Consider the following 10658-nt stretch of genomic DNA (forward strand, 5'->3'; position numbering starts at 1 on the left):
GTGCTGCATGGGAAAGGGAAAACATTGTGCTTAACCATTTTGCTAGATTGAAATCTATGGCTTGAAGTATAATGGCATGAGTCTAGCGCAGAATGGAGAACATAAATTCTCTGCTAAGTATAAATTGTTATTTCTTTGCTTACTTAAGTAAGGACTGAGCAAAGTCAACTAAGACGTACAGCAGGGGCGACGCCAGGCTCTTAACTCGTTCACTTTGTCAAAATCCCTTTTAGTCTTACAAAAAGAACAAGCACACAAACATCCACCCAACAGTCAAAGTTAATAAAATAATGTTTTTTATTAAATAATAATAAAGGACACCCTCATTTAGGTGATGGGATTTTTGTAGAAAACTGCCAACTTAGTGTATTTTGGCAGAATATTACACCAAGTCTAACACCACCAGGGTAATGAAGTGAATATTCTGGCTAACCCTTCCACTCCACTACCTTCGACCATCTTGTGTTTCACATGTAACTGCCAGGGCTTCTTCCCCATCACATTTTCCTGGCTTCCACGGGCCTAACTGTCTCACTATGAGGAGCCTCCTCACATGTTCGTTTTGAACCAAGACTCAAAAACCTTTTACAAACTCTCCCAGGTCCAGGCAGCTGTGTCAAGATGGTTTCTTTAAACAATTTACACAAGGTGATTATGGTCAATCCTCCTCCCATCCTAACCCGCTGCCTTCCCTGTTCAGGTTGGGACATTAGAACCCTTACAGGAGTATGGGGTGAGAATATAGAGGTAAGATCAGTGTGGGGTGTACGGGCAGAGACCAGGGGATGTAGATTTGGGACCCTAACCTCTTGTAACTGCATCTTTACGTAGCACTTAATGTGCCGTTAGGGTAAGGGCCATTTGCAATTAGGCGCTTGAGATGTGAATTTAATTTAATGGGCTCTGTTCTAAGAGGAATGAAGCGGGACCAGATAGAGAAGGAAAATCTGGGCTACTCTACTCTTGCTGGGACAAGACAGGTAGGTCTTAGAGGACACACATGGCCGACGATCTGCCAAAAACAGTCGGTGGCCAACCATCACATGCGAGCAGTCTCCATCTTTCCCAATTCTTCTAAAGTTGCGGATGGCTTTCAACCTTGAACCACTCATAACGTGAGGGGAAATTAAAGTGACATTTAAAAAAAAAAAATACAAATGTGCTGTCGATTGTAGCCTGTACTGTGTGTTCCAGTGTATCTTTTAGTGAAAATTCCTGCCGACAGTTAGCCAAACCTGTCAGCTAAATTAAATGTTTAATGAATCATATTTGGTCACAAAACAAAGGAATGTAAATTACAACTGGCATGGAATAATACTGCCTGAGAAAGAGAGGGATTTCCTCTGAAGTAATGACATAACTGTACAAGTCACTCAAATCAATATAATGTGTGCTATATTACCAGTGTTAGAAATGTATTACGGTATAGCCTGTAATGTCTTGAATTAGGGAGTCTCTCAGGCACAGACATAGTTGAAACCATAGAGGAGCAAATAATTGACAATGGGATGAGGTAAGCACATCATATTGAGCGTGTTATACAGCTTGCTATGCTGTGAAAGGAGGTTGATAAGACCAGCATTGCCTCGGCATGAACAGTGAAACTGATCAGATTACCATGCGTCTTCAGATTTCCCAGAAAGGTTCGGTTCCTTATAATGGTAATTGGGAGTCTATCGTCATTCACTCAAAAAACACTAGGAGGTAAACCAATCCTCTATAAAACAGACTCCTCAGCTTTCTCCAAAGAACAGGCATAGTCGATGACTCCCATGCCACTTTCTCCCAGAAATGTGACGCTTTGCTGCAATTGAAGAGGTCCTTTGCTTCTCAGAGAAAACAAAACCTTATTGGTTTGAAGGAGTGAAGAGGTCAGGAGGAATAAAGATGGATCCCTGTTGCCGGACACTGAATACAATGTACTCATTCATATGGTTGCGCTCCCACTCAGAACATATTTTAGCCTGATTAGACTTATGAAAACAACATAGGAGTAGTTCACGAAAACCGTCAGAATGCGTTGTTTGTGAGTTGCGCCGTCTTGATTTTACACACAATTAAAAAACTAGCCTCTAACCAACCCTAACACAAACAAGCAGGAAAAATAGAGTGATTTGACTTCAGCTTTTATCGGAGTAGAATCGGCTCGCTGTAATCAAACGCTAAATGAAGCACCTTAGGGTACTCGGAAAGGGTCTGAAACACTGTTTCGGTGTCAATGATAAAGCCCAGAAGGTTCTATGCACAGAAATCGATAAACCTCCCAGGGTCATTAATTCAGTCTTCTCCATTAATGCAGTGGTGAATTCCGGCGGCCTAATGTCAACTGGCCTGTTTGGATTTAGCATCTCATCTCAACTGGCCAACCAGGGCTTTCGTTGATCACAAATGGCAAATCTCTAGAAGATCTGGATTTGCCTTTCAATTTCGCCAGCAGGGATATGAGATGCTATTCTGGTACATATATGACTACCACTAATCTATTCTTGGATCAAATATAAGGTTTACGACCATTGTGGCAATGCAATGGCTTGAGGTTGAATGTGCCTTTTGCTTTGCTACTGCAGATAAATAACTAAAAATTTAGAGCCATTCATAAACAGTTAAACGGAATGGTCCAGGAGTTAGCTGTACATTCTGACTGTAAGTGTAAGATATGTCTTTGTGTGTGCGCGCACAAACTAGGGTTCAACGATATTTACGATAGTATGGGATATCGAAGATGATTGACAGCCATCATCGATGGTGAGGACATTGTAATGTGACAGACGATGCACATTATAACCTATTTCAACTTGACTAGCACCACGCAGTAGAGATATGACCTGGTAGCTCAAAGCAGGGCCATGCAAAGTGGCCTATTCATTTGCAGCCTGCATAACATATCAATAAATATGTTAAACAATTTACAAAATGCAAGAGAAGAATGTAGACAAAGCTAAGATTTTCACCAAAGCAGTGTAAAATGTACAGTCAGAAAATATGTTTGTTTTTTCCTCTCAATGTCAGATGATCTGGTCCATATAACCCAACACCATATAGCTGACTCTATAAAAGCCCCATTTTGTATTTTCTGTCCATTTGATATGAATGACAATTTTTATGCATGCTGGCTTTCTCTCACCGTGCTACTTCATGATTAAACAATCATTTTAGCCAAAGGCGATCTACGGTCTCTCAGAAAGTTTTAGGTTGTTACTGAATAACTTAAAAACATGATAGGGCTAAGGTAATAATGAGAGAGGTAGAACAAACAATAGCAAGATAGATTTTTTCTAACGAGTAGTTTGAACAAATCTTACAGTTGAGCAAAGCTTAGTCTATTACAAGATAAATGTATGTGCATCCCTCCTACTTGTTGAAGAACATACAAAACCTACTAATTAAAATAGCTTATCAAAAGCAATAAAGGGATACTTCGGGATTTTGGCAATGAAGCCCAATGATCTCATTTTTATGTCTCTGTGTGCAGTTTGAAGGAAGTCGCGTAATGACGCGTAATGACTGCATGACATTAAGGCTTGTCCGGGGCAAGTAAAAAATGTATAAATTGCTGGACAACTAGAAAATAGATTGAATTTTTTTATACAAAATTGCACATAAATATCAATATCAAAGAATTACTCCAGTAATGTGGCAGTGCATGGTTGAGTAAATTGCCCATATTCCTATAGCTTATTTCAATAAACATAATATATTTACACAAAGCAGAAGGTAGAGAGAGCGAAGAGTTTCAACAAAGCAGCGCAAAATATGCGGTCAGTAAATAAGTCGTTTTTTTTCTCTCTCTCAAATGATCTGGGCCAATAGCCAAAGTCAATTTCCTCTCCATTTGATATGATGACTGGCCTATTGCACTACTCTTTCAATTTAATCAAGGAGGCAAAACTGGTGCGGGCCCAAAAAGGTGACACTTTTTTTTGTTGCACTGAAACATGCAAAAAAATCCTGCTAGGGGGAAATGCAGGTTAACTAATTAAACAACAAAGAATATGATCTACATGATCAGTCTCTGTGTGTAAAATAAGTGGTTCATGTGAACCTAAAAATGTAAAGAAAGCAATCCAATGTTATTTTCACCTAGACATTACTAAATGACACTCAAGTCTTGAGAAAAAAAACAATACACTAATATTGCAGTTAGCCATGACAGCCTTTATAATATAACACTTGTGACCACACACACACACACACACACACACATCTAAATATTGCACTTGGGGAAGTAGAAATAGAATGAAACAAATAGGCATTCTATTTTTGCTCTATTATAGTGGCCACTATAGTAGACATCAATGTGTGCAAAAATATAATTCACAGAGTTAAAAAATGTAATAATTCCCACTCACTCACACAAGTGTTACTGTCAAGTTCGACACAACAAAAGCAATATCTTTGGGCTACACTATTAGATTGTACACTTTCTGCCTGCTGTGGACATCTGTTCTACAATGTGCCAGCAGAGCATGATACCATTTGTTGGCATAATTGATCTCTTTCAGGCAGAATACACCTGGGATACCCCTCTTTATCAAATATATTGAGAAAGAGGGAAAGTGTGTGGTGTTCCTTTCACCGCTATAGTGGCATCCAGCTTAAGCCAGGCCCGGCTACAGCTACACTTAACTGTTTAACAAGCAATACCTAATTTTCACCTAATTCTCTCATTCTGAAAAATAACCACATACTGTTAGGCTGGAAAAGGCTGAAATTGGCAAAAGAACGTTGGCTAAACTAACACTAGCGCGAGCCCAAAGCAAATTCATGGAATTAAAAGCTTGCAGAGCCCGTTTTGACTGGAGCAACGCTTAGAATTCTATTTCGCCTAAATGGCACAATTTTTTTTAGCCCTTTTTATATTACCACTACAATATGTTCTTAGGATGAAACTGAAAAATAACTGTAGAAAGTAAACATCCGCACCTCAATGGTGCCAAGTGTGATTACGTCTGCATAATGAGGAAGTAGGAATAAAATGGCAACTTCTGACTATTTCTGGTTTAGCGTTTAACGACGAGATACTCTGCCCAGCCTTACATAATTAGAAAGAGGAGATTAGCATGATGCAAATGGTGTCCGACTTGAAAAACAGCTAAATATACACATCGCGAGATATTTCGCAAAATACACTAGCATGCCTCTCCATAGGAAAACAACCGGGGGAACTCAGCGTTCCAAGGGCAAAAAGTTATTTCGGGGCTAGCGTTTGATGACAACGGAATACACTGTCCAGTCTTACATAATTAGAAAGAGGAGATTGTCATGTTTAAAATGGTAACCAATTATTTTGCGAAAGAGACATACCTATATTTCTCTATAGTAAATAATGGGATGACCTCAAGAGTTCCATGAGTACATTTTTGGTGTTTATTTTTAATTATAAACAACGTGGGCAGATCTCCATTGTCAACAATAGCAAAGCACGCATTGTGACGTAGAACAATAAACTGGGAATCAAACCTTCGGAAGGCGAGTTAGTGTGGCTCAATAGCGCTAATAGGAGCTGGCAGGGGGGGAAAATGCCCTAAAATAAGGCCTGTGTTTTCGTGATTACTTCAAAACTATGGCAGGCAGCTGGGACATATAATATTATAAAACTGGGCTCCACGGTGGATGCACATTTTTGATCAGAAAAGGCAGTTAAAAATGTAGTGTCTAGCCTAATACTGTAGAAGGAAAAGATGAGTTCACAGATAGCTCGTAACTAGTTAACATTTCACACAGATTGCCATGGTCCAGTAAGCAACTAATGTGTTATAACTTGAGTAAAGGCAAGGAGTCATATAATGTTACCAGTTAATACTATAGCGAATTGGTTAGGTTACTAAAGTTAGCTCATCTGATGTTGCTGTTTGACTTTATTACCAGCTCATTTTAATTTTCAAACCAACTCAATTATTTGATCAGTTAAATTGCCTAATGTTGCTCAACATTTCTCTGTCTAGCAAACGGATAATTCAATCCAGCTAGCAAGATACTTAACAATGCTAACAATACTTGTTCCACCACACTTTCTCCCTCACCTCAAACGTTTAAAATGCCAGTTGTTTTTTGGTTACAGCTCATGGAGTACGCTTCATCACCCTCTCACCCCCGTCATGATCAAACAATGAATGAATCTAACAGAGTTCAGAAAGTTGTTGTTTTTGAATAACCCCAAATCACGAGACAGAAGAACAATAGCAAGATATAAAAATATGAACAAACCTTAACAGTCGAGCATTGCATTATAAGACAGAAATTATGCATGCGAGGCCGAAAGAAAATCTCTCCTTGTCGAAATGAAATTTCATAAAAGCATTGAGACACATTGAAGTAATTTATTTCCCAAAATTATTCTTAGAAAGGTGTTTAATGTCCTTAAAATTGTAGCTTTTAAAAATGTAAATAATTACGTAAATCAGAGTAGACTATTCTCAATCACAGATGTATTTTGAATGACATATTTTAGGCCACAAGAAGTTAAATTGAGCAAACAATACCAAGATGGAAAAATATAACGAAGATTCCAATTAAAACTTAGGCCATAGTTGAGGAAAATATATGAATATTATATTATTCTAGCAATATGCAACCTACCTACAAAGCATATAAACTCAGCAAAAAAAAGAAGTCCCTTTGTCAGGACCCTGTCAAAGATCATTTGTAAAACTCCAAATAACTTCACAGATCTTCATTGTAAAGGGTTTAAACACGGTTTCCCATGCTTGTTCAATGAACCATAAACAATTAATGAACATGCACAGTAGGCAATTAAGGTCACAGTTATGAAAACTTAGGACACTAAAAGAGGCCTTTCTACTGACTCTAAAAAACACCAAAAGAAAGATGCCCAGGGTCCCTGCTCATCTGCGTGAACGTGCCTTAGGCATGCTACAAGGAGGCAGGAGGACTGCAGATGTGACCAGGGCAATAAATTGCAATGTCCGTACTGTGAGACGCCTAAGACAGCGCTACAGGGAGACAGGACGGACAGCTGATCGTCCTCGCAGTGGCAGACCATGTGTAACAACACCTGCACAGGATCGGTACATCCGAACATCACACCTGCGGGACAGGTACAGCATGGCAGCAACTGCCCGAGTTACACCAGGAACGCACAATCCCTCCATCAGTGCTCAGACTGTCCGCAATAGGCTGAGAGAGGCTGGACTGAGGGCTTGTAGGCCTGTTGTATAAGGCAGATCCTCACCAGACATCATCTGCAACAACGTCACATACAATGGCACAAACCACAGACAGGACTGGCAAAAAGTGCTCTTCACTGATGAGTCGCAGTTTTGTCTCACCAGGGGAAATGGTTGGATTCGCGTTTATTGTCAAAGGAATGAGCATTACACGGAGGCCTGAACTCTGGAGCGGGATCGATTTGGAGGTGGAGGGTCCATCATGGTCTGGGGCGGTGTATCACAGCATCATTGGACTGAGCTTGTCGTCATTGTAGGCAATCTCCACGCTGTGCGTAACAGGGAAGACATCCTCCTCCCTCATGTAGTACCCTTCCTGCAGGCTCATCCTGACATGACCCTCCAGCATGACAATGCCACCAGCCATACTGCTCGTTCTGTGCGTGATTTCCTGCAAGACAGGAATGTCAGTGTTCTGCCATGGCCAGAAAAGAGCCTGGATCTTAATCCCATTGAGCACGCCTGGGACCTGTTGGATTGGAGGGTGAGGGCTAGAGCCATTCCCCCCAGAAATGTCCGTGAACCTACAGGTGCCTTGGTGGAAGAGTGGGGTAACATCTCACAGCAAGAACTGGCAAATCTGGTGCAGTCCATAAGGAGGAGATGCACTGCATTACTTAATGCAGGTGGTGGCCTCACCAGATACTGACTGTTACTTTTGATTTAGACCCCCCCTTTGTTCAGGGACACATTATTCCATTTCTGTTCAACTGAACAAGTTCTGAACAAGACTATGTCTCAGTTGTTGAATCTTGTTATGTTCATACAAATATTTACACAAGTTTGCTGAAAATAAACGCAGTTGACAGTGAGAGGATATTTCTTTTTTTTTTGCTGAGTTTAGTAGCCCAGGCCTAAATACAGAGCAGGGTGAGGCAAATATGCGAATCAGTTTAAAATGATTAAAACATGCAAATCAGTTCATAATTATCCAGTTTTGAGGACGGCACAGTTGCTCTGCAGCCCATGATCAACCCATCACAAGCCGCACAGCCAGCAAGCCTCGCTGACTGTCACTTGCTCAATCTGCGCGCTTCATTCCACACAGACACAAATACAACCAGATAGGAAATGTGTAGTAGCCTAGGCCTTTGTGCCACAGCTCCACCAGAGTGGAATAGGCTATTCAAAAAGATTTGGCTGCATTAAATGTCACAAGCTAGGTTTCCATCCAATTGGCGACAGATTTTTATGCAAGTATTCTAAAATCCATACCAAAGATGTTTCTCCATCAAATTGACTTGTTGCAGATAAAAGGTTGGTTACAGTGCAAGTATAGGCTACATGATGAGATTATGAACAAAAGAGAGAATTTTCGTAGTCATACGGCAGCCAAGCATCGATTATCATGTCACCAGAATAAGAGCCTGGATATTTACTGGAAATGAACATCAGTAAACATCAACCTTGCACTTTCATCACCCTGTGAAGTTCATCCTAATTTATTTAATCTGTAACCTTACAGAAAACATGCTTTCCCAATCAGTGGCAGTGGGTGGATCACACGGCATCGCATGACTTCAAGTTTACTTCGATATGATGGTTATTATATCAATATTTGAGCATGAAAGCATTTCCACCAACATCTTTCACATAATTAATTTTAGACTCAAAAAGATCCCCATCGTGTCTAGCGTATTTTGTTTTGAGGAACATTTGGGAATTTTACCGAAAAATGTTCTGTTTCCATCAGAACTGTTTTTTTATCCGACGTGTACTTGACTATCATAAAAAGGTTGGCTGAAATCCTGGTTAGGGTCATGATTCCTCTCCTCCCTCGCCCGTATATGCAAGTTTGAGGAAGCAAGTGCGGAACATTCTTTCAGATCCCTTCTATGTACTTCACACATTTTTAGTCACCATTTTGGGCAATGGTGTTAAAGTATTATTTTTGGGATGGCGACTTCAGCTTTCAGACAAGTATAGAATCTGTCCTACTTGTCCAAAATGGCAAACAAGGTTTATGTCAAGCCCCGGACTGGAAGTGCTATCAGAGCCATGATCTTGTGCCTTGCACACAAACAACATAAATAGGCTTAACAAAAATCCATTACTAATATAATATTTTTTTCTCTGACCCGTCTCATACATCTTTGAATGGGGCCATCTGAAGAGAATGGGGTCATTTCAACATTGCGGTTCATTGTAGAACAATTCATCCAATTGCACCAGGTCCATGGCTTATAATATCATTATAGAATAATTGTACAGGCGTCACGCTAGCAGATACCCATAGACTTCCAATCATTGCGATAATGCTAATTAGCATTGGCTCACAAAACTACCCCCTACTTCCTTCATACGGGACACAGACATAAAAGTGGTATCCACGAGTTCATCGGACTCTGGGGAAGTAGATAAATGGTCTCATTGCCAAAATCCCAAAGTATCCCTTTAAGACAAATTATGAAAAGTATTTCCCAAATAGGCTTATTTGATAAGTGTTTGTCCTAAAGTTGCAGCTTTCAAATGGGAACAATTGTGAAAGTCAGAGTCTATAGGTGATTCTCTAGCACAGCTTTATTTTGAATGACATCGCACCAACCCTAGTGCCTCATGTTTAATTTCACCAGACGTCCAGACGGTGTCTGACGCTTAGAGAAAAGGAAAGACAAAAAAGCACAGTAGCACCAGATCAATCCATCCTGTCCCTTCCACTCTCAGCCTCCAGAGATGGCCAGTGAAGTGGCACACATAGTAGGTGAAGGAAGCAGGGAAACACTAAGGTTAATGAAACCAGTACCAGTTCATTTTTGCAATGCCAAAAAGCAGATTTGATTCGCTTTGTCAATCCATATGATTAAAATGTGCCATGAAAAGCACCTGTGTAGTGTTTCTTTCCACAAACAGACTTTTGTAGCTGTTCTCTTTGTGCACCATCAATCCCACTCCAATTAGAAATGCCTGCAGACTTAATCAAGAGTTGAAAGGGCTGAAAATCTAAGTGAAAACATGTCCATTGTTATCCTGTATAGCTAGAAGATATCTAAAGAATTGGGCATGTCATAGTCTGAATATTTCAAATTGCATTTATTTCAAGAATGTTTTCTAGTAGCATCCGCAGTGTTGGCCTAGCAAAATGGAGAACAGATGTCTGAGGTGCTAGCAGCAAGTCTCTCAGCAACTCCTTACATCAGAGGATCAGGAGCATCCAAGTGATCCACACAGGAATCAGGAATGACCTTTAGCTGAAATTAAAAGGCAATCGCTTGGCCAGTGAAGGTAGGGCAGTCCTTAACACCAGTGGTCATGAGAGCACTATCAAAAATGTATCTGCCTGGTATCTGAGTGAGATGAAATGTTCTTGGCTCCCATGATTTGAGACGCTAAACAGGCACTGAAAGGGAGCTTATAAAATACCTTGTCTGGTCCAACTCCTGTCTAGACACCTGAGGTGCATTAGGAGCACAGTATACTTCAGGAACATCAAATTTATCTGGTTTTTCATCTGGTTTTAAAAGCAATGCAACG

General features: G+C 40.3%; 1 protein-coding gene across 2 annotated transcripts in view; it reads right to left on the bottom strand.

Annotated features, from left to right (window-relative positions):
- LOC115108058 (26S proteasome non-ATPase regulatory subunit 1-like) overlaps nucleotides 1–10658 on the bottom strand; it is a 105156-nt gene that overhangs the window by 45058 nt on the left and 49440 nt on the right. The window lies entirely within an intron of this gene.

This window comes from Oncorhynchus nerka, linkage group LG24 (assembly GCF_034236695.1).
Source record: "Oncorhynchus nerka isolate Pitt River linkage group LG24, Oner_Uvic_2.0, whole genome shotgun sequence".
Taxonomy (NCBI): domain Eukaryota; kingdom Metazoa; phylum Chordata; class Actinopteri; order Salmoniformes; family Salmonidae; genus Oncorhynchus; species Oncorhynchus nerka.